Source organism: Sander lucioperca, chromosome 22 (genome assembly GCF_008315115.2).
Source record: "Sander lucioperca isolate FBNREF2018 chromosome 22, SLUC_FBN_1.2, whole genome shotgun sequence".
Taxonomy (NCBI): Eukaryota; Metazoa; Chordata; class Actinopteri; order Perciformes; family Percidae; genus Sander; species Sander lucioperca.
Window position 1 is genome coordinate 6,047,497 of NC_050194.1, and position 23,819 is coordinate 6,071,315.

The 23,819-nt window shown below is 40.9% G+C and overlaps 1 non-coding gene across 1 annotated transcript; it reads right to left on the minus strand.

Moving 5' to 3' along the window:
* Positions 1 to 6,043: 6,043 nt before the first annotated feature.
* trnal-aag lies at positions 6,044 to 6,125 on the minus strand. Its single transcript has one exon. It is a non-coding gene; the product is annotated as a tRNA-Leu (tRNA).
* Positions 6,126 to 23,819: the final 17,694 nt, after the last annotated feature.

A 23,819-nucleotide genomic window follows, 5' to 3' on the forward strand; every position in this document is an offset into this window, starting at 1 on the left:
CACAGGACTTTTACCCAGGAGACTGCTGTTCTTGTCCCGTGTGAAACTAAAAGTCTATGATGACTGTTTTTACTTTGACTACTTACGTACGTAACTTTACTTACGTACATAATTTACAGAACAAACATACTCATTTTAAACCATGATCTTATTTTTCTCCTAAACCTAACAAAGTAGTTTTATTTGCACTCACAATGTTAACTGCGTGTTTTAAACTGACACAAGAAAAGCTTAACATGCATTGACATGACACGCAAAATGTCCTTAAAATTGGCGTGCTATTTATATGGCTTCCCACGAGATCCCGTTGAAAATGGAGAAAGCTGTCGTTGCTTATCAGCTGTCTCGCCCCATTCATCCATTTGATTTAACCTCCTCTGCCTGAGTATAAACTGCTCTACAAATAAGGCATTGTTTGCAAACAGTTTGAGACAGGCGTCACTGGTACAACTCAAATCTTTATTAAATGACCAAGCAAATAAATAACTCTTTAAATCTTGAGAATAGTTTACCAACTAGCCCTGCAAAGAGTCATTACGTCACCAAACATCTAGAACCAAATATTTTGGGAGGACACGTCAATGATTTTCGCTGTGCCACTTTCTGGTGTGACCAGGCCTTTAGTCAAACTAGTCAATCAAAACTTCCCCTACCCAGCTGGCCACTCTGTAGTAACTGACATCTTGCATTATAAGTGTCAGTGATCACCTTCACCTCTTAGTGTCTTACTCCCTACCGTGACACTGCCAAATGGGTTCCAAAATTAGGGATGACCACTCAGTGTGAACTCATTGCTCCAAACCATTCAGGTTCCTGAAAGTCCTGTGGGTGCACTGCCTTCCACAGCTTAAAGGTTTTGCTGTATTATTATTTTTCTTCCTGCTTGAATGGAAGTCAAATGAACAGTGGATGTGCAATTGGCCTAATTATAGGAATCAGACCCAAGTTAGAGGGTGCAGCGGTTCACCGGCACATTGATCAGCATCAGAGGCAGGAGCAAGAATCAGGCCAGTGAAGCATGCAGCCTGATGTCATGTGGTGTTAACATTTCTGCTGGATGTGTTTTTTTTTTTATGAATGCAATATTTTGACTGAATTTACACCAATCTTTTTAATATCATTCAGGCAAGTAAAACTAAATCTATTTAGTGGCTTTATCAAAATGAAAGTCTGATGTCTGGCGAGGACACTTTGCATTCCAAAGTAAATGACGCATTGCAGTGTGTGCTGTGTTCAGCCTTGGATCTTTCGTGCCCTTGATTTACATTGAAGCATCGCACACCAGCTACCTTGGTAACACAACATGATTTTTTTGACTATGTATTTTTCTGCATTTTCTACCTTTTCTTTGGCATGGTCCACACTGCTATCACTGTTACCGCACTGACCCCCACTGTTATACTGTGGACAGTCATATGTGTCCTTTGACACACTTCTTTTTACCTACTCTCACTAGCCCACATAAGCTTCATTGAGAGGCAGAAAGTGGCAGGCGAGATATGAATGGGATATGAAAATTGGGATTGCGGTCCAAATTCTTCTCTCTTGCTTCAGCAGAGAGAGCGAGGCTTATTAATACAAAAAAAGCAACCCCATTAGACAAGTTGTGCTGAAATCAAGCCTCTCTTGTTCAGCAGAGCAGCCAGCCGCCGGGAGAAAACCACACAGTGGAATATCTACAAGGAATATTCAATAAGACACAGAAAAAGGAGCTGCACTGGGACCAGTGGCCAGGGGGGCTTTACAAGTTCTCACTTTGGTCTTTAATCACTGAAACCCAGAGAAACGTGGGGGAAGAGCTTTGGTGCTGCGACAGAGGTTCGGTCCACAGTGGCACACAAAGACAGAAAAGGGACTTAATGTCAATACTTGATAGGGAGGAAGCTTTGAATTATTGATATCGCAAAATGATGGCGGCGCACGGCACGTGAGAGCTAACAGCTCCATTTGGAAAGCTGTGAATCAGAGATGACAGTTGGCGCACGCACACACACACGCACACACACACACACACACACACACACACACACACACACACACACACAGTATTGTTACAGACACTCAGACTTGTTTTGATCATTAATGCAGATTCCCAAATCAATCACTAGTTCCTCCAGACAGATTGGCCATTACTAACATGCACTGGAACATGTCATTTTTCAGCTCCTGTTGGGTTGAGTGTTTCTTTACACTGTGTATCACATTTAAGCTACGTAAATATGTGAAGCATGGATTGTTCTTGATGTCAGTCTGAATCAGGACAATGCAGTTGTCTGTAAATATTTATTTCTAGGTGGGGAGGTACTAAATAAAGACTTTTTTTCCCCCTTAATCACAGCAGATAAAAAGCAGAATACTCGTTAGAATACTTTCTTCATTAAAGAAAAGAAAGAGCAGCTTTCTCATGATCAGAAAGTGGGGTATGTACAGTACATTTGGGATGACACTAAAGGGCTTAAACACAAGTTTTTACCAGGTTTTCCTCCACTCTTTTCTATCCTTTGCCGTCGCTGTTTGCTGGACTTGATAGCGTTGTAAACATTACAGCCTATGAGGAGCAGCATCTGTATGATCAAAAGAAAAAATAATCAATATATCAGTATTATCAAAGGGGATCTCATCAGCTATGTTTACGACTTTGTATAGCATCAGTCTTTATGCGCAATGTTTTCACCAATCTGGAGCTTCTGCACACGGAGACAGAGGAGATAAAGTGTTTGTTGTCCAGTTATGCTCAACATCTGTTTTTAAAAGGGTTCTGCTCCTATGGTGTGCTTTATATGTATGATTTTTTTTTTATCATGAACCTATATTAAATATACTTGCTGTTAGAATTAACGTCAGGATATCAATCACAGCGGATGTGAAAAAAATACTCTGGTTATTGACCTCTGCTACCATGGTCCAGAGCCAAGGTATTTACCTTTGAAGAATCAATAAGCTATTTGCGATATAACTACTATCCATTAGTGAGCATATCCTTTTATAGAATAACTCATTGATTAACTCATTTTGGTGTTGATCATGCATTACATGCAAACTTATATGAGATCCAATTTTCTATTTTTGATGTCCAGACCAGTTTGTGGTATTTAGGCATATGTGTATATGGATACATATGGCCCCAGCACTGCATTTATGCGTGACTAGTAAAGCATATTTTCTATGGTAGAGCCCATCTCCCACTATTTTTGTTTGCACAGTAGCTTATAATATGCACCGTGATGCCCCATTGTCCTTTTACTGTTTAGTGACTTTATAATTTGTGACATCAAGTTATGAAAAAGCTGTATTTTGGTACTATTCAAATATTGTTAGAAAAAGAGATATAGCAGACGTTTTGTCCCAGAAATATATTACCATAGTGTTTTTATGAATTTGTCTGTTTTCCTTATTTTGGAGAGGGATGACAGGGATATTTTTGTTCTTCTTTTGTTGATGATTTGCCATTGGACAGTATATCACCATTGTTCTATATACGACTTTCTTACGTGGCAATAAAGGATGACTTCTGTTAAAAAAAAAAAAAAAAAAAAAAAAAATGCTCCTCTCATTGCCGTCCTTTCGTGTCTCCTTTTATTCTCTGTTTGTTTGTCCTATTGTCCTCAGAAAGAGTCCTTCAACTCCTCCTTTTTCTCTTCATATCTCCTCTCCCATTTCCCTCCTCTTTGTTTCCCTTGGCTCTCTACTTCCCAACCAACATTTGATGTTAAATTGATGATTTTACAGCGGATTGGACTAACTTTGGAAACACATTTATATATAGCAGTGAAGCAAAAGTTGAAGCGACGTTCACAGTCAGCTGCTTTCTGCTTTGTTTTTTTGAAATTGACACCTAAATGTCTCACAGATGTCAAACAAATTCCCGAGCCTGTTCCTATTCCTGTCTGTTAAATGCTGCTATATTAGCGCCTCTTTCTCCATTTTCTTCACAGTGCACAATTGACAGCTGGCAACGTGCATATTCAATCATTATGATTTCAGATTAATTTAAGATTTTAATTAAATAAAACCCTGTTTTTGATACTATATATGGTCTGCATGTTTGCAGCATCAGCCATTTAATGTATTTACATTCAGTAATACCCCTCTATACAGTAGTCCTAAGTGTTAGTGGCGGGGTCCACCATTCCCACCAGGGATTTATACTGCCTAACCTTGATGGTACATTACAATTTACTGAAATTACCTTGTACAATTTTTATGTGACAATCAAAATTGATTGTATTAAGTTACTGCTAATGCTAACCCAACATTTCCGACTGCTGCTGCTTCACGTTAAAAGCTTTGAACTGGCGAAACATAGGTTGGTTTTTATTGTGAAGCAGTCAGAGGAAATGCAATGTTCATCAAAAATGAGTGTACAAATTATGATATGGTTATTTCCTGCATTTTCTGACTTCATCAGATGAGTTTTAAATATTGCATGACGTTATCAAACAGGAATGGGCAGCCACAGTGATCTAGTAGGTGATGATGGAAACGTGCCACTAATTGGCTTTCTTCTTTATTAAAACAATGCAAGTTTGTTTGCCTATACGCTGTAAACAGATACACCATTTGCTCTTTTGTTGTATTTCTAACAAAGTAGCTGCTCCAGGAGTGTAGAATTCTGGGACCTGTAGTAGCCTATAAAAACTTGATTTGCATATACGTAAACATTATTTTAGGGCTTAATTTACACTTGCCTTCATACTTTTTTTGCATGTAGTTGTATCAACATCACCTCTTGAAGTTTTAGAGAGAATTTTTGGCGATATGCCTTTCATTAAAAATAACTTCAGAGATCCCAGGGAAGATGAAATGCGCCGCATTCTACAAAGTCACTATATTCACATCGACATCTATTCAACATAAAATATTTTCTGGGTACTCTTCTCTCATACCTCTCTCCTCAGCTGCGTCTCCTCATACATGCAGAGTTGAAGCCAGAGAGTTAATGTGTCCTTGGGCTTCAAATGTAAAATCACTGCCAGACAAAATCAAACCTACTGTTTTGGGTGTAATTTGTTTGTTTTTTCACCTTCAAATGGATCGTGCATGCAAGGTAAAAAAAATTAAATAAATAAAAATAAAAATGAAACTAACTGCACACAAATGTTGCCTTCACACCCATCCGAATAAAAACACACACCACAACAGACACACACATTCACACGATGTGAGTTTACGCTAATTACTCAGACTGCCCGTGCTATTGGCAGTGAGGAAACAGTCCAGGGAATTTAACTCAAAACAAAGTAAACCTGCATTTTCCTCCCGCTCCACTGCCAATCCCTCTCTACCTTCCTGAATCCTGTTCAGCAGAGCTGCACAACAAGAGCTTTCTGTGTGTTTTTAAGCCATCTGGCACTGATCTCTACTTCTACCGTCAGGGGCATCATCACAATCGCATCATCACCATCATCTTTTGGTAGTTGTTTTGGCTGTCACTTGTCTTTTCAATCTATTTTGCCAACAATATTATTGTCATCATCAACATATTATGATCACCACTGTCATTGTCATCTGTCAATCACTCTCATCTTCCCAGTCTTTATTTGTTAATCCAAAGTTATGCAAAACCAATGTTAAAATGTGTAGTGATGCCAATATGTTCTCTATTACTGGTTTTAGTTTTAAGTTTAGCAGCTGAATTTGGCACTAGTTGGGGCCAGTTGAGTGTTTTCTCATTTAATACCTTTTGGTAATTTATTAATTTATTAATTTATACTGTTTATTTATAGTGGGGAAATTACAATTTACACTCTGTTAGAAATCACTACACACAGGCCTGAAATACACACACATGCTCAGGACCTATTCATGCACAAAATGGAGAGATGTCAGAGTGAGTGTGCTGCCATTGCTAGACCAGCACCCTGAGCGGTTGGGGGGGGTACAGTGCCTTGCTCAAGATGCCCAGGAGTTGAACTGGCATCTCTCCAGCCACCAATCCACACTCTGTACTTTCGTCCGTACTGGGACTTGATCAGCAACCCTCCGATTCCCAACCCAAGTCCCTACGGACTGAGCTACTGCCACCCCTAAAGATTAAAGATTATGGCAGCGGTGGGATTCGAACCCACGCCCCCAAAGAGACTGGAGCCTTAATCCAGCGCCTTAGACCGCTCGGCCACGCTACCTTGCAAACAATGGGGGAAATAAACGCCTCTTGTCCGCGAGTCTCACTAATAGAGCCCGCGGTGAGCTGGATGGAGCTCTATCAATGAGACCTAGTGTTAAAGAAATCATGTTCCTTTGTATTTTGTTAATCATTTGAACATTTCTCTGATCTGTTCAAAACTGTCTTTATGTTTTATGAGCTGTGACATGAGAGGTAGTCAAAATGCCTATGCAGAGGGTTTTTGTCTCACTGATTTATGAGCTGTAGAGAGGTTGGAGACTATTTATAAAATCTCTATGTTAAACTGAGTGAAGTTCTGACAGCCTGTCTTTGGAGGAGACAGTAGGTCTGTGTGACCATTAAAGGGAAAAAGCTAAATATACGGAGACATTTAAAAGCTTGCCATTGGCTACTGGAAATTGTTGAACTTTTTCATTGGTTTGTAAAAATATTCATTTGGCTGCTCTCCAATAGGCTTGGACTTATTCTTCTTGTAACCAGCTATATATTCAATGTGTTTCTGTGTGGAGTAAAACTGAATTACACTTTTGCTCTGTAACTCCCCTGTAATTAATTGCACATTAATTACGTAAAACTTTTGCAATATATCACTTTAACCATTCTCTGTGTTTTCTTTGTGTTCTCTGTGTGCCAGAAAATATCCATAACACTAGCTAGCCTCCTCCTAACGAGACCTCTGAATTTCACAAAAATGCATTATATTGAAATCGGACAAAAGTGTTAGCTAAGCTTTGTAAGACCTTAGGGTAGCTGTGACATACATGCCGTGACGAAATTCAAAGTGTAAATATACTATAGTTATGACGAAAGTGTAGCGGCGATCTTTTCCCATAGGATTGAATGGGACACATAGCCTAGCTAGTTCACTGTACCGTCTACGGTACAGCTTGTGGCTGTGGCGTCGCTGTAACCTCGATTCATAAACGTTTTTATACCTTTAAAGCATTAATCTTCAAAATATACACAAAGGATAAGATGATTTATAGCAGTTACACAACTGCTACAAAGTTATAGAAAATAAAACAATTCAGCGTAAACAGCGCAGCCCGTGTGTAGTGCATTCATACCTTTTTCCTTGTCCCTTTAGCCACTGCGGGGATTTTTTGCCCAAAACTTTTTTCTTAAATCCCCAAGAGTCCAAGGAAATGGAATATCCAAGCCATTATATCCAAAACGAGCTGTTCGCCTCACAATCTTGACGTTTCTGGCCGAATCACAACGGGAAATCGCTAAACTGTTTTCATTTCCGTATAGAGGGTTTTCACGACGCGTCATTAGACGCGTCATCAGACCCGAAGTCGCCATGTTGGAGGTACTCCGCATCACAACAAAGCATAGGCACTGAAGTAGATCCCGAACGGCGTCAAGGAAAATGGTTAATTATTGCCTTGTTTTAGGTTGTACCAATAGGTCAGACCGAGAAAAACATTTGGAATATTATCGACTTCCAAAAGTTATTAAAAACCAGGGAGAGGAATGCCAGAAGTTATCAGAGGAAAGGAGGCGCTTGTGGTTGGCAAAGCTCAACCAGGATCTACGAGGAAACAATCTGTTTTGTTCGGTCTTTGAAATGAAAAAAACAACTATTGAGAGTCACTTGGCTACACCTCGAGTATCGCAATGATATCATACAGTTAAGGTTAGGTTGATTAAAGACGTTATTGCATTACTTACTTTGGCTTCACACCACATTGGTCGTTAATGACTTGGTACTGCGTCTCCCTCACCCATCCACATACCATCTGGTTATAGGCCTCCAAACTTTTGTAGGATTTAAGGTCTTCCGCTATGTATGGGCTCGGCGAGAAAACCAGGTAGTTGACTATATCGGGATATGCAACTGAAGGAAGAATCACCGAGTCGCCATGGGTCCAAGAAGAGGGAGCCAACTTGTAGGGATCTACACCACCAGTAAACTGTAATTTCTCAAAATATCGCGCCTTTTTTTGTGGTCTAAGTCCTTCCATGCCTTTGCATCTTGGACGCGTTTTGATGAGCTTTTCTGTTGTTTAGATATAAAGTATTAAAGCATCCAAAGTGCACAATACTCCATTACTCCATTCAGTTGTTTACACTCTAAACCCTCTATTTGTATTACTTCCTTGCGTCTCTCCTGAGGTTCCTAGTAACTTGATGTGGGCGTCACTGCATTCTCTGACTTCTAAGGTTTCCATAGAGACCTGGTATATATGTATATAATGGAAAGTTGAAGAGTCCTCTGACACGATGTGAGCACCACGTGTACTCGAGCGACATTTGCTCGGACCAGTTAGATTTAAATGCTATAAGACCCGTCTACATTTTTAGCCAATGAGCAGACAAGTCGATAGATACCAAATGTGCCAGTGAAATTTTAACCCTGTAATGGCTGGAGCTGTGTCAAAGCAAAAACAGGGCCTCCTATAAGCATTTCACACCCTGTGCAATGAAATTACTTATTTCTATATATTTATGTATATAGTTATTTCAAGTATGTGTATGATTGATGTGGGTGTGTTTGTGTATTTGAGAAGTGTTTTATTTTGTACTGGCTTTTTTCTTTGCACTTTTCAAATGGAAATCAGAAAACGCACAGACATATATGTAGAAAAAAATTCATATAAAATCCATTTTTGAGTCTTTTGGCTTCTGGATTTTTTCTGTAGTAAGCAGAAACATGTGGCTAATGTCCTGGATTGTCTGTCACCTGGATTATGTGTTCACAGCAGTGTATTTTAATCATTTTACAGATGTATGACTTGGATGGAAATAGAAACCCTCCATTCTAGCCTCTGTAACTCTGTGTCAGTAAGGCCTAGAATCACCCTGACACTTGGAACAAAAACTTGAGAGTGTTTCCTTTCCAACATCCCTGAGTGTCAAAGTATATGGGAGCTGTACCACTTTTAATTTGGGTATGATGTTTAGACCAAAAAGCTTGAAAATGCAGGCGTTTCTTAAGAGGCTAGCAGTTCCTCCAAACGAGACCTCTCAAATTCACAAAAATGCCTTAAATTGAAATTGGACAAAAGTGTTAGCTTTGTAAGACCTTAGGGTAGCTGTGATATACATGCCGTGACGAAATGCAAACTGTAAAAATACTATAGTTATGCCGAAAGTGTACCCGGGGTCTGTGAAAGGACAGGCTGGGCGGCGAGGCAGCAACTCGGGCAGCACCGGCCGCTGTCACGGAGCTCATGAACTCCGACACACAGTCGGACAAAATTTGTAATTAGCCATCAATTTTCGTAAAACGGCACATATTTGACCTTTACATAGTTGATTTCTCGCATAAAAAAGTCTCAGAGGTGAATTTAGTAATGAAATAGCAGACGAACAATGTATAACATTGCAGTGTCTGAAATATGAGACCTGCTGTCTCGTCTCCACTGTATGTGTATGTGGTTCGCTCAACCAATCAGCGCACAGCTCATCTAAATATTCATGAGCATAACATATTTGGAAGAAAAGCTCTCGTTCCAAATAGGGCCAAAACCAAGGGGGTAAGCTTCTCCTCAGAACGCGTAGCTCCTATGAAGCATTTTGATGCTAACAAGCCATCACCTCCCGTTAGCATTCCATTGACTGACATTCATTTTGGCGTCACTTTGACAGCGAATAACTTTACATCTGAAGCATTTAAAGAGTTTATTTGTCCATTGTTTATTTCTAAAGAAACACAACAATGTATAAAAGGCTCCATTACCTTGTACCTCACATTATGGCTCCGTAGTATACGTTTTTGGAAAAATAGGCTAATGATTGTGTCATAACCACGCGACTTACTGTCGCACAGTAGAGAAATTACCGTACAGTACAGGAGAAGCTCGCAGGCAGTTTCGACTTACATTAGCTGTTTAAGTTTAATTACTAATGTTAACTAGCATTTTAGTTAGCAATAATTAGCCTGACTTACAACTTTCAGACAGGTTGCTCATGTCACATCTACGTCTTCGAGCTCAGTTGGAGGCTGCGCAGTAATGCTCAGCCATCACCGGAAAAGTGCTTCTAATATCCTTCACTGGTCTCCGTCCAGAGCAACGGGATCTGTTGGTCCATTTTATATATGTCAATGGCCAAAACACAGGGATGCATTAGGACCCATAGAATAGCACCCGGGCCATTTTCAGCCCAACCAATGTTACATACACTATTAGGAGACCTTAAGGAACAGTGTGAAATACCCAATGTAATCATTCTATCACCCCTTTAATGAGATTGGTAGTCTCATCAATCTATGTCACAACTATAGTTTTGATAAATGGATTAAAATTTAAATGTACCAGCTCTGTACCAGCTTGGGGGGTTAACACCTTGGTATCTTATGGTGCCTGTGGAGGGAGGGATGGAATAATTAATGTAATAGTTAAAGATTTTAGAGAATCTTGTGCATAGGTTTATGTTTTATGTAAAGACATGTGTGGGTTCTGTAAGTAAAGTAAGATGTCATCTGCGTATAAATTTATTTAATGATTTATTCTGGTGGATTGCCGTTTTCTGCTTGCTGTTCCTTATCAGTCTGTTGCTGGGTTGATAACTATGTTAAAATCCCCTCTGATGATAATTTTATAATTTAAATGTGAAATTATACAGGGATGTGAAGAATCTATGAAAGAAGGGGGGTGGGGGGTTGACTGAATTCTGGTGACTTTAATCGATGGTTGTTTGATATGGAGTTTGAAATGTGGGTTTCTTGAAGTATGCATATGCCTAGATTTAATTTATTTACATAATGACATATTGAATTCCTTTTAGCTTGTGAGCCAGTCCCACATATATTCCATTTTAGGAAATTTAAACAGAACAATTATTTGAGGCCTGTAGACGAAGGTAAAGAATAAATCTTTTTTACCATTTTAGTATTTTTGATAAGTCTGCTGAAACATTCCATTTCACTGCACAGCACATCAATTATGTAGGGAAAACAGCACTCAGCTTTTCAGAAATTGCATATGTTATTCTTATAGCCCAAGGCAGCAAAAATCAGCGCCTGTGAAAATGAACCATTCTCTTCCTAAGCTTCAGACCAGGAGGAGTCAGACTCTAATCTGTAAAGAGAAAGCAATGTACAGCCTGGAGAGATACCACTGACAGTGAGCTGGGACTCACTTTGTCGTTTGTTTGAACCATAGTCTGTAGGTTTGAACATTGAGATCCAACCAAGCTTCGTTTTATAACATAGTAATGTTGTCTGTTTGAAATTAGAAATGCACCAATACTTTTTTTTCCCTTTTTGCCCGTTCATCTGTTATCCAGCATTGCAGATTAGGATGCCTCTAAGAAAATTGTGAATGGAAGAAAGAGAAAATATTATGAGGGTTTAAAGATTTTAGAGGTTCTGCAAATTTTTGTAGAGAAATGTATTATTATAAATAGACAGACTGTGACAAAAACTGGATAAAAAAGAACGATGAGAGATAAAGAATGATCTTAGCTCCATAAAAAATGTATTCTGTCTATCATGCATTGCAGATCCCTCTTAGCACAATGTGAATAAAAAGGAAAAAGAAATATTAAGAAAGAAAATATGACCAAAAAGGAAGAATATATATATATATATATATATATATATATATATATATATATATATATATATATATATATATATATAGAGAGAGAGAGAGAGAGAGAGAGAGAGAGAGAGATATGCATAAATAAGAAAAAAGGAAAGATTGGAGAAAAAAAAGAAAAGAAATTGAGTAATAAATGCAGAAAACTGTTTAAATAAATACAAGAATACATGAAAATACACGCATAAAAAGCTATAGTTCATCCTTTAGACATCTGACGCACACTTTTAACCTCATCACATATTATGGCAGTTCTAAATAATTACCCGAAGTCACTGCATCTCTGAACTTTAACCTTTGACTGCTCGTGGCCAATATAAAGACATCTTATAGAAAGACATCAATGTCAGACATGTCAGCGTCATTGTAAAGCTGAACTTGAGCAGCGTAACTAAAGTCAGAGCCAGGCCTGTCATGGTGTGCATGCTGCACATCAAAGTGTTTTTGTCATGACCGCGCTACAGCAAATTATCTTATGCACAATGCATTGTATTATGGGACTACCCTCCACACAAAGTTCAATGAGTCATCGTGTCAAAAGGATTGAATGGCCGATCACCATGGAGACTGTTTCCTCTCTGCCAAGATAATACAGAATTCAAACAGAGAAACAGAGTGGGTTCTGGGCTCTCAGGGATAAACGGCACTGTGCTAAGCTGGGCTCCTCTCCATGCTCTCTTGAAGGTATGGGGTAGGTGAATGAATAGGTTCTTTTTATACCATTTTTTGTAAGTTCTCTGCACTTCAAATAGTCAAACGTCTTATTAGTGTAAGTGAGAGGCAGTGTGCTGTTCTTGTGGAGTACATCTATCTTTGTGAGCAAAAACCTCAGATTTCCCAATGTTCTGAACGCCCCGACGCAACACTTTTTTCTACTCTCGGCTCAGTGTCACCTAACACCGAGCCGGGTTTCTATGACTGGTCCAGGGAGGCTATTGCAGTTTTTTTAGCCTACTGCTGTGTTTACATAGGACTAGCTACATGCTAAGTCAGGGAAAGCTGTACTCTTGGCTGCCATTGTTGTTCATTTCTCCCCAATTTCGGAATTATTTTACCGCTGAAACATATCCGGTTATAGTTCATAAATTTACGGTTGGGAAGTATTTGGTTCAGAAGCTTTTATCTGCGATTTTTGACAGTAGAAAGTGCAACGTTTTCCATTACAATCCACTACTAACTACATGCTAACGCCAGGGAAACCTGTAATCTTGGCTGCTAATGTTGTTAATTTCTTTCCAATATCGGGTCAAATTACTGCTGAAACAAATCCAGTTTGGTAGTATTTGGTTTAGAAGCCTTTATTGGTGATATTTCATGGTACAAAGTCCTGCTCTGTTGCAGTCAGTCTCAGGTTCGGAGTGCAACATCAGTGGAGATTCCAGAGACTAGCGGACATGCGGAAGCGCGCTGACCAATCAGAGCGGACTGGGCTTTTTCGGGAGGGGGGCTTAAAGAGACAGGTGCTCCAACAGAGCGTCTCAGATTGAGGGTGAATACAGGTGCACCAGCCATGGGTAGTATGAAAAAAACATGTAAACATGTAAACATGTTCTAGTCAAATCACACAATACAAGTATGAATCTGAAAACAGTATAGGTCTCCCTTAAATAAACATTAGCTTAGCATGCTAGTTAAACGTACAATATGTAACTTTCTGCCGCTAGGGGTCTCTCAACCAAAACAATGGATTGTAAACACAGACGTTTGAGGACGTTGGGAAGTTGGGAATTATGGGAATTTTTTATTGCTAAACACTATCATCGATTAGAATGCATCTGTTCACGGACAAGTTTACCTATTCAAGTTTATTCAAGTTACGTTTAGTAACATTTATTCATGTCATGCTAATAAATCAGCTGCAGTTTCCCCAACATAATTACGTTTTTCTTGATTCAATCTGTATTGGTAGCTAGCTGACCAGTTAGCTAGTGAGCCAGGGCTAACGTTAGCAGATTTTAGATGCTGGCTAATGATTAGCCAGCAGCTATAACCACACTATCACAGTATATTTCACATGCCAATGTCACCTTTTGGATTTTACCGGGCGGACAGGGTTTGTTGTAACGCTAGCTAGCTACTCAACGAGGTTGAGAGACGGGTGTGGGTGGGGATTGCAGGGGGAATCTCCAGGACGGTGAGCATGTTCGATTGCCGTTGTCAGCAGCAGGAGAACATCTCCCAGCTGCCCGATCTCCCCCTTCGCTTTTCTGTAATCTTAACTATTTGTTTTGGTGCTTAACCCACCTTTTGTCTGGTTAATTTAGCTAGCTAACTGTAAAGACAGCTAAACGCGAAGGGGGGAGAAATTCGGCAGGGAGGAGACTTTCGGTACAAACACCGGTAGCTAACATTATGGATGGCCGATGTTGTGACTAGGATGCCTGGGTCTGCTATTCTCTGTTTCCCGACACTTCATGCTGCTTCTGCTTTTATCATGGTCAAAACAATCATACTACTAATAACTTTATGAGCATATTGAACGATGTTGTAACCCTATAATGTTATCCACCAAACATTAGCTAGCATTAACGTTAGCTACTTGTCAACCAGCACATACATTGTAGTAACATTAAGCTGGATTAATATTGATATGTATCAATAAATAAGGTTTCTGCTGTATTAACTGTGTTGCAAAGTGGCATGTAATTAATCACAAAATGATGCCTTTTGGCAGAAAAAGCAGTGTTACCCGTATTTTTTTCTGTGACATTGCATGATTTACAATTACTCTCGAACATAGAATCTGGGTGCCCGTGTTTTGACGGAAGTTACGAGTAACTAGATGGTGAAAGGTTATATGACGCCACTGACGGGCGACTAAATGAAACGTGACGTGTCTGAAAATAAATTAACAGATTTCTCTGGGTTTGCCATTTGATGAAAACATTTGGGATAGTGTAACTACACAATTCAAAAAATATATAACATAGGTATGGTCGTTTTTAGACATTTTATAGCAGAAAAGTTACATATTGTACCTTTAAAGCTGCAACAGTCGATGTTTTTATGTCAATATACAGTAGGGAAGAAAATGACTACATGTAATGTTAAGGGGTCGCTCTGAGGAATGAACCCACATACAACTATCATCCGACTCTGCACTTCCCATCAGCTCCACAGAGCATTTTTTCAATTCACCATTTTGATTTATGCTACTCCTACTGCTCTTATCAGTAGCATTTACAGTTGCAGCATGTGCCTGTTTTCAGCAAAGACATTTTTTAAAAACCCACTGTGCACTACCTGCCTAGCACCAAAAGAGCCAAAGAGCCAATTATTTCCCTCAGTAGCTGGTGGGGACCAAAACAGAGCAAAAAAGTTGAGTGACTTCAAATGAATACTAATGTTACCCTGTATCTGCTGGATGACTAAATAGGCAAGTGTTAGCCATGTATCAACTTTATAAGGTGCTTATATGTTAATGTTGTGTTTACAGCTTATTTTCTGCCTCCAAGTGACCAAAACACCAATTCAATAAAGGTTTGAGAAGCAAGTTTGAGTGGTTTCTGTGATGCTGCAGGTTAAATGTATGTGTGCAATGCTAGTGGAACCCATGGCAGCATAAATAATAAATACATACTACAGTAGTTATGTATGTAACCATGAAATACACATGCTTTTAAAATCTCATGGTGAAATCATTGCATTGCAACAGGAAACGACTCTGTTCATGGTATACCATGGACTAACCATGTAGAATTCATTTTCTGTGGAAGTGTTGCTGCTGTGCACAGCATCACTCAGAGGAACTACAGTGCTACAAAGTGCAACCACATGTTCCCCCCGGTGTAGCATTGAGATCCACAGGTGAACACAGGAATGTCCTTGTCACGATATTCAGAAGCCTTTGGTAGAATGCCTAAAAAATGACGACATACATAGCTACAACATCTGCATATTCTGCTTATTTCCAGTAGATGAAGCACTGTCTGTGGGTACAGAGATGAATGGTGCTGTCCAGAACAAAATGGATGGCAACAACAACCACACTTTAATCATTCCTCCTGATGAGATCGATTTTACGAAGGAGACGAGAGTGAGCAGCCACCGGAGGTCAAGCAGCTTCCCGGGGTAAGAGTGAGCGGGACAGAGAGAGAGAGAGATGCACCTGGACACCAGATGGTTCATCAGCAGGTCTCTCTCTGCCCTCACTGACAGGAAATGGATCGCTGAGGGCCAGACTGTTACCTAATTACTACAGAACCCACACAGTTGCATGCACGCACACACCTGAGTCTACACACAGCAAAAACACATGCATGCTTGCTGTACACACCTGGATACCCCCCCCCCCCCCCACCCCACACACACGCGCCAGTGCACCAGCTATCAAATAGGCCACTCTCTTGGCTCTCTTTCCTCTTTGCTTTTCCCAGAGTGCATTTCAGCACGGAGCTGTCAGATGGCTTTTTATTTCAACTGTCCCAGGATGCCCTGCAAGGTCTCCCCACAAACACACCATGACAGCGCCGTTTACAAACACACACACAAGGTTTTATGCACACACAAAAACCTGCAAGATGGATTTTTGAAATATTCTTTTTCATACACAAACAAATGCACACATACCCAGATGCTCACAAACGTACCAATGTGCTTTTTCTGAACACCTGCAAACACACACTCACGTACAGTATACGCTCACACACTACCATTTCTCCTCGCTTTCACCATTGTATTGCTTTCATCTTTTTATTCCAGCACTATCCCTCTGACTCTGTCTTTCTCTCTCTCACACACACACCACACACACATTAAAAAGCACACCAAACTGCATCAGTAACATACTGCACCAGTTCATGTACCTCATGCATTTCACCTGTCAGCTGCTCACTGTGAAGAAAAGAGAGGAAGAGCTGCAATTTCATCAACTTTTTCTATAGACAGAAAAACAGCTTTGGAATTTATTTTGAATCGATTGAATTGACATTGGTGAAACATTTAGGTCTCAACCTCATAAAACGGCGCAGGAAGCAGCTGATGTACAGTATGAACTTTAACTTTGCTGCTATATACACACACACACACACACACACACACATACACATAAATGTATTTCTTAGTTGTGTATTGTTAGTGCAAGACGTTCTATCAATACTTAACATCAAAAGTGTGCTGGAAGGCAAAGAGCCGAGGGAAACAGAGAGGTGGGAGGAGAGAGGAAGACTTCACTGTACTATACTGTGCATTTCAAGTCTGAGATGATTAACTGCAAGAAAAGAGATTGTTCAACACGCTATAATGGCATCAAGCTTTTTCATTACTTAACAAAGAGCATAGCTAAACAGAAGAAAGCAGAAAATGCAATAACACTGATTCCATTATCTTTAGTTTAGAAATGAAATGAGATTTTGTATCTCTATCGGTTATTCCGCTCTACTGGACTTGCTCTTTTTTGGTTTACCATTACCATAAGTTGAAGATAGATTTTTTTGGTATCACCTCGGTCGATGTACTACGCCGTACATTACACCGTACAATTTATGAAGTTTAGGTGTTCCTCTGTTTGGGTGCAGTTGACAGGATTCAGCAAGTGTCGCATTGAGGATGATGTCACGGCAGTTTCATGTGGCGATCAGCTGAGAATCACACCTACACTGAGGCGATACTATCTGCAGTGGAAACGAAAAGAAAAGAGAAAAAGTACTGGTACCAAAAAAGTGAGTCAAGTCGAGCAGAGCCATACCATACAGTACAATGTTCGGATGGTGAATGAATGAACAACACACAGCACAGCAACATGATCGCTTTTTTTTCCTTTTGAGTCTGACCATCTCAGCGCCATCTTTCCCTTTTCTTTTTTGGCTTTCCATCATTAGACTCACACGCTGTCTGTTAATGTTACCGATAGACTTCCAAACGTGACGAAAAAAAAAAAGAGGTGTTCGATGGCTTTAATTTGCACGGCCCAAACTCCTTTATAAATAATCGGACCAATATGTTTGTCAAATGTTGACCAGTAGCTAGATCTTGTATGATCTCCTATTCACACAATCCACACACCATATACAATTTTCAACCTGTCTGTCACCTCAACCTGGCAACCTATAACCCAGTTGCACAGTTGATTGAAGGCTAACTCCAGTGCCAGTTAGAGTTGTGATTATACTGATTTCTGCCTTAAAAGGGGTGACTTCAAACCAAAACCAGCATTTATAAACAAAATAAAATGTATCTTTGTTGGAGCCCCAGTGACACTGCCGCCTCCAGCTGAGTGTTTCCGCTGTGTCACCGTTTCCTTAGCCAGCAGTCCCTGAACTGTGACAGGAGCATTTCTCTTCTTAAAGCCTGGATTACATGGTGACGCAGCTACATTCTACTGTACATATATGTGTGTGTGTGTGTGTGTGTGTGTGTGTGTGTGTGTATGCTTGGAGGTTTGTCTCAATGTCTCTGTGGTAGAAATAGTCAACAAGCCGAGGTTAAAATCTTAGCAGCTTAACACCATCCTTGACAAATTCTCTCATGTCTTAAAAAAATACAGCTGACTGTTCTCGTTAACAATTCGTACATATACTGTACATACATATACATACTGTACTGCTGCTGTAAAAGACCGCGAAGATCTGGGTAGGGAGAAGGAGTAGGGATGGGTCATAAAACACAGGGCATTCAAGCGGGAGAGCGGAGTTAGGGGGAAAACACAAGACTCTCACCCAGGAAATAGATGTCCGTGTCCCGGGAGCACTACTTAAAGGGACCGGTGTTTCAACCGAAACCACAAACTTGGTTCTAATCTTAAGTCGTTTTGGTGCCTAAACTTGACTGCTGTTGCTGCACGGCAGTCACATTTTCTCAGCTAAACGTAACTGTAACGACTGCTAAACTTTGTCACGTGACTGGTCGGCAATCGTCGTAATTTCCGTGAGATATCATACCAATTGTTGTGGATACATTTTTGTACGATATGTCACGAACCCGTTTGTGAGAATGTGTTGCAGACTGACACATGGATGTCAAAGGGGATGTTACATGGTCAGTGCTGTAAGTGGTTTTAACTGTACTTACTGCTTTTTTTTAACCAACTGTATAGCTTAAATGTATAATTTAAATCCAAAGCTCCCAATGTGAAAATGGGCGTAAAATTGTTTCAGATTAATTATGTCAACTAACGATGACAGAGGCACTGAATGACGAGAAGTCCTTTACTGGAGACAAAATCAAGCAGTATTGATGCCTCTTAAATAAACCCATTGGTGGTCCACTTTTTTAATTGGCACTACCAGCACAAGGAACAAGGAAGAAGTTGGAAATGATGACATCATCAGGGTTTTTCTTCCTAACTTGGGAAGATTCCCTGCAGAGCCACAGAAAACATCATACAACTGTTCTCACAGGCTGAGTACTACTCCTTGTGATGATTGTCCCTTTATTCTTGTATAACAGTTTGGATATATAACTTCTTTTTTACATTTTTTAATCCATGCCTGAATTCAAGTGAATTAGTTGTGACTGTGTGCTGCCAGTCACCATGACAATGAGGGTATGGACCAGACCAATCTGTCGGGACGGTACCCAGAGAAATCTTTTTCAATAGGCCTTGATGCAGAGACAAAGTTACGCTGTATTTGAAAGAAAGGAAAGAAAGAAAAAAAATGACACTCAGACAAAAGACGCCACAACAACAAAACACTGACACTCTTACCCAAGTGTAATCCCTTGCCGGAGTGTTGATGCCAGGTTTTGGCCTGGTGAACGTAGAATTTCCCAACCCCTGCCAAAACCAGCCGGCCAAAACACAATCCCATTAGCGTGACATCTCTAAAGTGCATTTTCCTCATTGGAACAATACATCCAAAATGTCATGTCTCCTGGTGCTGTTGTAATAAGCCCATTAGTTGCCAACTGGCTGCTGCACCTAGTGAGTGGCGCACAGTTTCAGCACCAGCTGTGCAGCATTAGCATTTGCAGCAATATCTGTGCTCCACCAGCAGGGGTGTAGCAAGCAATTATTGGCCTGTGCGGAGGAAAAGTGACTCTCAGCCACTTTTCTCTCCTCAACACTCTCATCGTGGATCTTTCTCCATAACTCGAACACAAGCTCAGTTATCAGACCTTATATTTTGGGCCAAACTATGTACTAATTTCTGTCCCAACTGCTGGTCCCCAAAATGAACAAGGAAATATCATTCTGAGCCATAGAAATGTCACAATATATATTGATAGGGAAAAATTAAAAATGATTATTAAATAAAAGTTATTTAAGTTATTAATAGGTTTTGTCAGTCCTATTGTTTTTCTTTTTCTTAATTCTATTCTGGGGAAATCATGTTCTGGGTGTCTGGGTAGCTCACCTGGTAGAGCAGGTGACCATATATAGAGATTTACTCCTCGACGCAGTCAGCCCCGTGTTCGACTCCGACCTGCGGCCCTTTGCTGCATGTCATTCCCCCCTCTCTCTCCCCTTTAATGTCTTCATCTGTCCCATAAAAATAAAGGCCTAAAATTCCCAAATAGAAATCATGTTCTAAGCTAAGAACGACTGAACTAAGAACAGTTCTACAGTTCCCATAAAGCTGACTACACATGATCCGCTGTAAAACCGCTCTGCGCTGGCTGTACCATTGTTTTCCTTTGAGGAGAGCGGTGCTGCCCAACTAGGCAGAGCGCTACCCTTGGCTCGGAATTCCCGCCAAGCGCAGCACTCAAAGTTCCAATTATTTTACCTTTGACCTCGTTGCCGCTGACCTTTCAAGGCGCAACCAATTCCAGAACGTATACCTGCTAAACCTGTTTGAGTCGTGATTCACTCGGATCTTTACCCGAGTCTTTAAATTGACTCACGAATTGCGAGTCTCTAGTATCATTAACTCGGATCAGTTGAGTCCTACTACAATTCAATCTAAAATGATAACAGCGCCACACACAAACCTCTTGCAACATTAGCTACTACTAGTCCTAGCCATCTTAGCTGCAAAAAGCTTTATAACTTACAATTTCGCAGACAACAACAAGTCTCCACAAGTCAACTCAAGCGACTGACTGAGCAGAGAGACAGTCCGAGTTATCCGACCTGCAGACTCAGAGCCGGAAGCTCGCAGACCATGATTCACTTGAGGACTCACGAGCCCTCGATGACTCGTGAGTTGTCGATGCTCGCGTGAGTCAGTCAATCCCGAAAATCAGCCGGCTACGTTGTCATGAGTGGATCTGATTCATTCAGACGAGCGAGTGAAGTCTCTCCTCGAGCTCAGGGTAAAGCAATTCAACAACAAAAGCCATTCTTTCACTTCTGAAATAACATACAATGTTCTGCACGTAGCCTAGCTAGGCTTACTGTAGGTTTGTGGTGTATAAATGTAATATGTTGAAATGCAATTAGGTCGAGCACACAGTTGATTTAAAAAAATAATAATAATGTATTCACTACGGGCATTTCTCCATTCCTGTTTCTATGTCTACATTGAAAGCCTATATATTGCTTAGGCTACACTAAGTTAAGACAATAAATAAACACTCTGGCTCAAAATGTTTTCTTTTCCGTGACTAAATGGCTCTCCTGTGAGCAGCTGCATGAGGTGGCGAGTGGGTGTACGCAGTAGGACTGAGTTTCCTTGGCGATTTAGCAATACTGACTCAAGTGATTCAAGTGATTCGCACAACCCGGTTCAGTTTAGTAAGTGACTCACGGTTTTACCGCGGGTCATGTGTCGGCGGTTTAATGCTTTTCTATATGTAAGAAGTAAGAAGTATAGAGTTGTGAAGTGGGAAGGTCCGCTGCTTCCAGAAATGTTTTCCCACCCTCTGTATTCTCATTCTCGCATTGCCAGACCTCCACAGCATTGTGTCAGCTCTGGAGAATGGTCCGGCAGAGTTAGGATTCTGGGAGAAGGGGAAAAAAAGGCTCTGGCTTATTTGTATTTCTTTAAACCAATCACAATCATCCTGAGTGGCGCTAAGACCCGGATGCAAAGACGGTGCCCTTGCAAAATGAATAGCGGAGATAGCAGAAGGGGAGGAGAATGCCCGCCTGCGCCGAATGGCAGGCATTATACCCACACTGTACATCCGGTAAACCAGACTAATCTAAAATTGACCAGGAATCAGCAAGTGAACTTATTGAAACAATGTACACTAGAGTCCGAATCGGGCCGAATTTTTCTGTGCAAGCCCGGCCTGCGTCCGACAGAGCCGTGACCGAACCCGGCCCGAGCCCGACAGGCATTAAGAAATTTGTGTTCAAGGCCGACACAGTTAAAATCTCATTTTTTTTCTCATACTAATGACACATGTACGTTTGTTTGTGTGGAAAGCCCGCTTTTATTAAGGAACTGTAGGAAGGCATTCGGAAATGTCAACAGATGAGCGCATCAGCACACACGGGGCAACAAGCGCATGTTAATAAGCTGTTAAAATGTTCAATGTGTTAACCTTTCCTGATTGCTTCGTTTCCGACCGTGATCAGAAAATCAGGGGAGACTCGTTACGTCAGGGGCCGGCGTTATAAAATGAATAACGTGGGGGTTAAAATCCCGTTTCTGGTGAGCAAATGAATGAACTTGGTTTTCAGTCTGGGGTTTATTTCGGGCACCGCACATACTGTGTACAAAACTTAAACTCATTCCACCAACTCTGCTCCGGTCGCATCTACACGTCTGCTTCCTCTTTTCTCTATCTCTCTTCTGCCCACTTTACACACACACTGAGCTCTCTTAAAGGAGCCACAGCACCATTTTACAACAAATGCCTTATCGTGCTGATGTAACCGAGCCCGACCCGAACCCGACCATAATTTCTAAATATCTGTCCGAACCCGGCCCGGCCCGTCGGGACCCGTCGGGACCCGTCGGGACCCGTTGGGCTCGGTTCGGGTATCCATGCCTTAATGTACACCATAATCTTTAGCTTCCACCCTCTGTTATTGGCGTATCTAACAGAATTTTAAGCTTGGTTGCTGAAAGTCGTAGTTAACTTCTTGTTCCACAGTCCTTTGACTTTTTATCAAGGAAGGGATTTTCTAGTCTCGCTTTACAAAGACCTTCCTCCACAGCGCTGCGAAGGAGGGTCTGGCTAGTCCACACAGCATTCCGGGATGGGAGAAAAACGTGCTCTGGTTTATTGGCATTTCTTGGCAACTTGTTTTGGTGGAACATGTGTACGTTCAAAGGTTGTTTCATCAGTTGTGCAACAGAAAACTCAGATTGGACAGATAGTCTAGCTAGCTGTCTGGATTTCTGCAGAGATCTGAGGAGCAGTTAACCATAGTCCTCAAAAATCCACCGGAATTTAAAATTCCAACACAAAGAAAGCGGAAGGTAACGGACATCCAACCAAAAAGAGTGACATCTGGCTAAATTTCTGGCAGCACCGGAGCAATCCCGGAAGTGGAAGGTCGTGGATATAGACTAATTATTTTCTAATGCAGTTGAACTCATGATTCAAGCGGGAGAGTTTCATGTCCATCCAAGCCATAGAAGTGCACATAAAGTTGTCTATGGGAAAAATGAATAGGACTTTTATTTCTAAAACCAGGGTAGGGAACAGCTCCCCATGCAACTCTATATTGTTGTTGTGGAGTCAATGAGTTTTATCCGTGGGCTACACCTTGAGCTAATCTTTCATTTATTTTTTAGCATATTTCTTTACATGTTGGCAAATTTGCATCAGTAAAAGTATGCCGGATTACCTATTTGCACTTCCTGTCTGCACTTGAACCATGAATGCACAGGCAACAATCACCCAAATATATGTAATCATTCATGTTTTGAAAATGTCAAAACATGATGACAATGAGGCAAGATCTAAAGTTAGGAGGAGGCTCTATTATGGTGTCTAAACACATTAACGTGTATCCACTGACTCTGAGAAGGAGTGGGATTTTGATGCAATCAAACCAAAACCAGAGCAAAACAAAACCAGAAAATTACTCTAAAAGATAGTAAATCCATTCCAAGCCAAACACTTACACCATTACCACAGCCACAATCAAAAACACAAATCTCCAGCAGTTTCACCTCCATAGACCCTCCATCTTGAAGTATCTACATCTCATCCACAGCACACAGAGGCATCAGCACTTGAGCGGTTTCCAGCCAATGGGTGGCCTCGATCCGAAAGGTGGTCAGTACAAGCCGGCTGGAGCGGACCGGAGGGCGGCGCGCTTCCAACAACGGCCTGGAGGAAAGCCAAGCGTTGCCACGGTG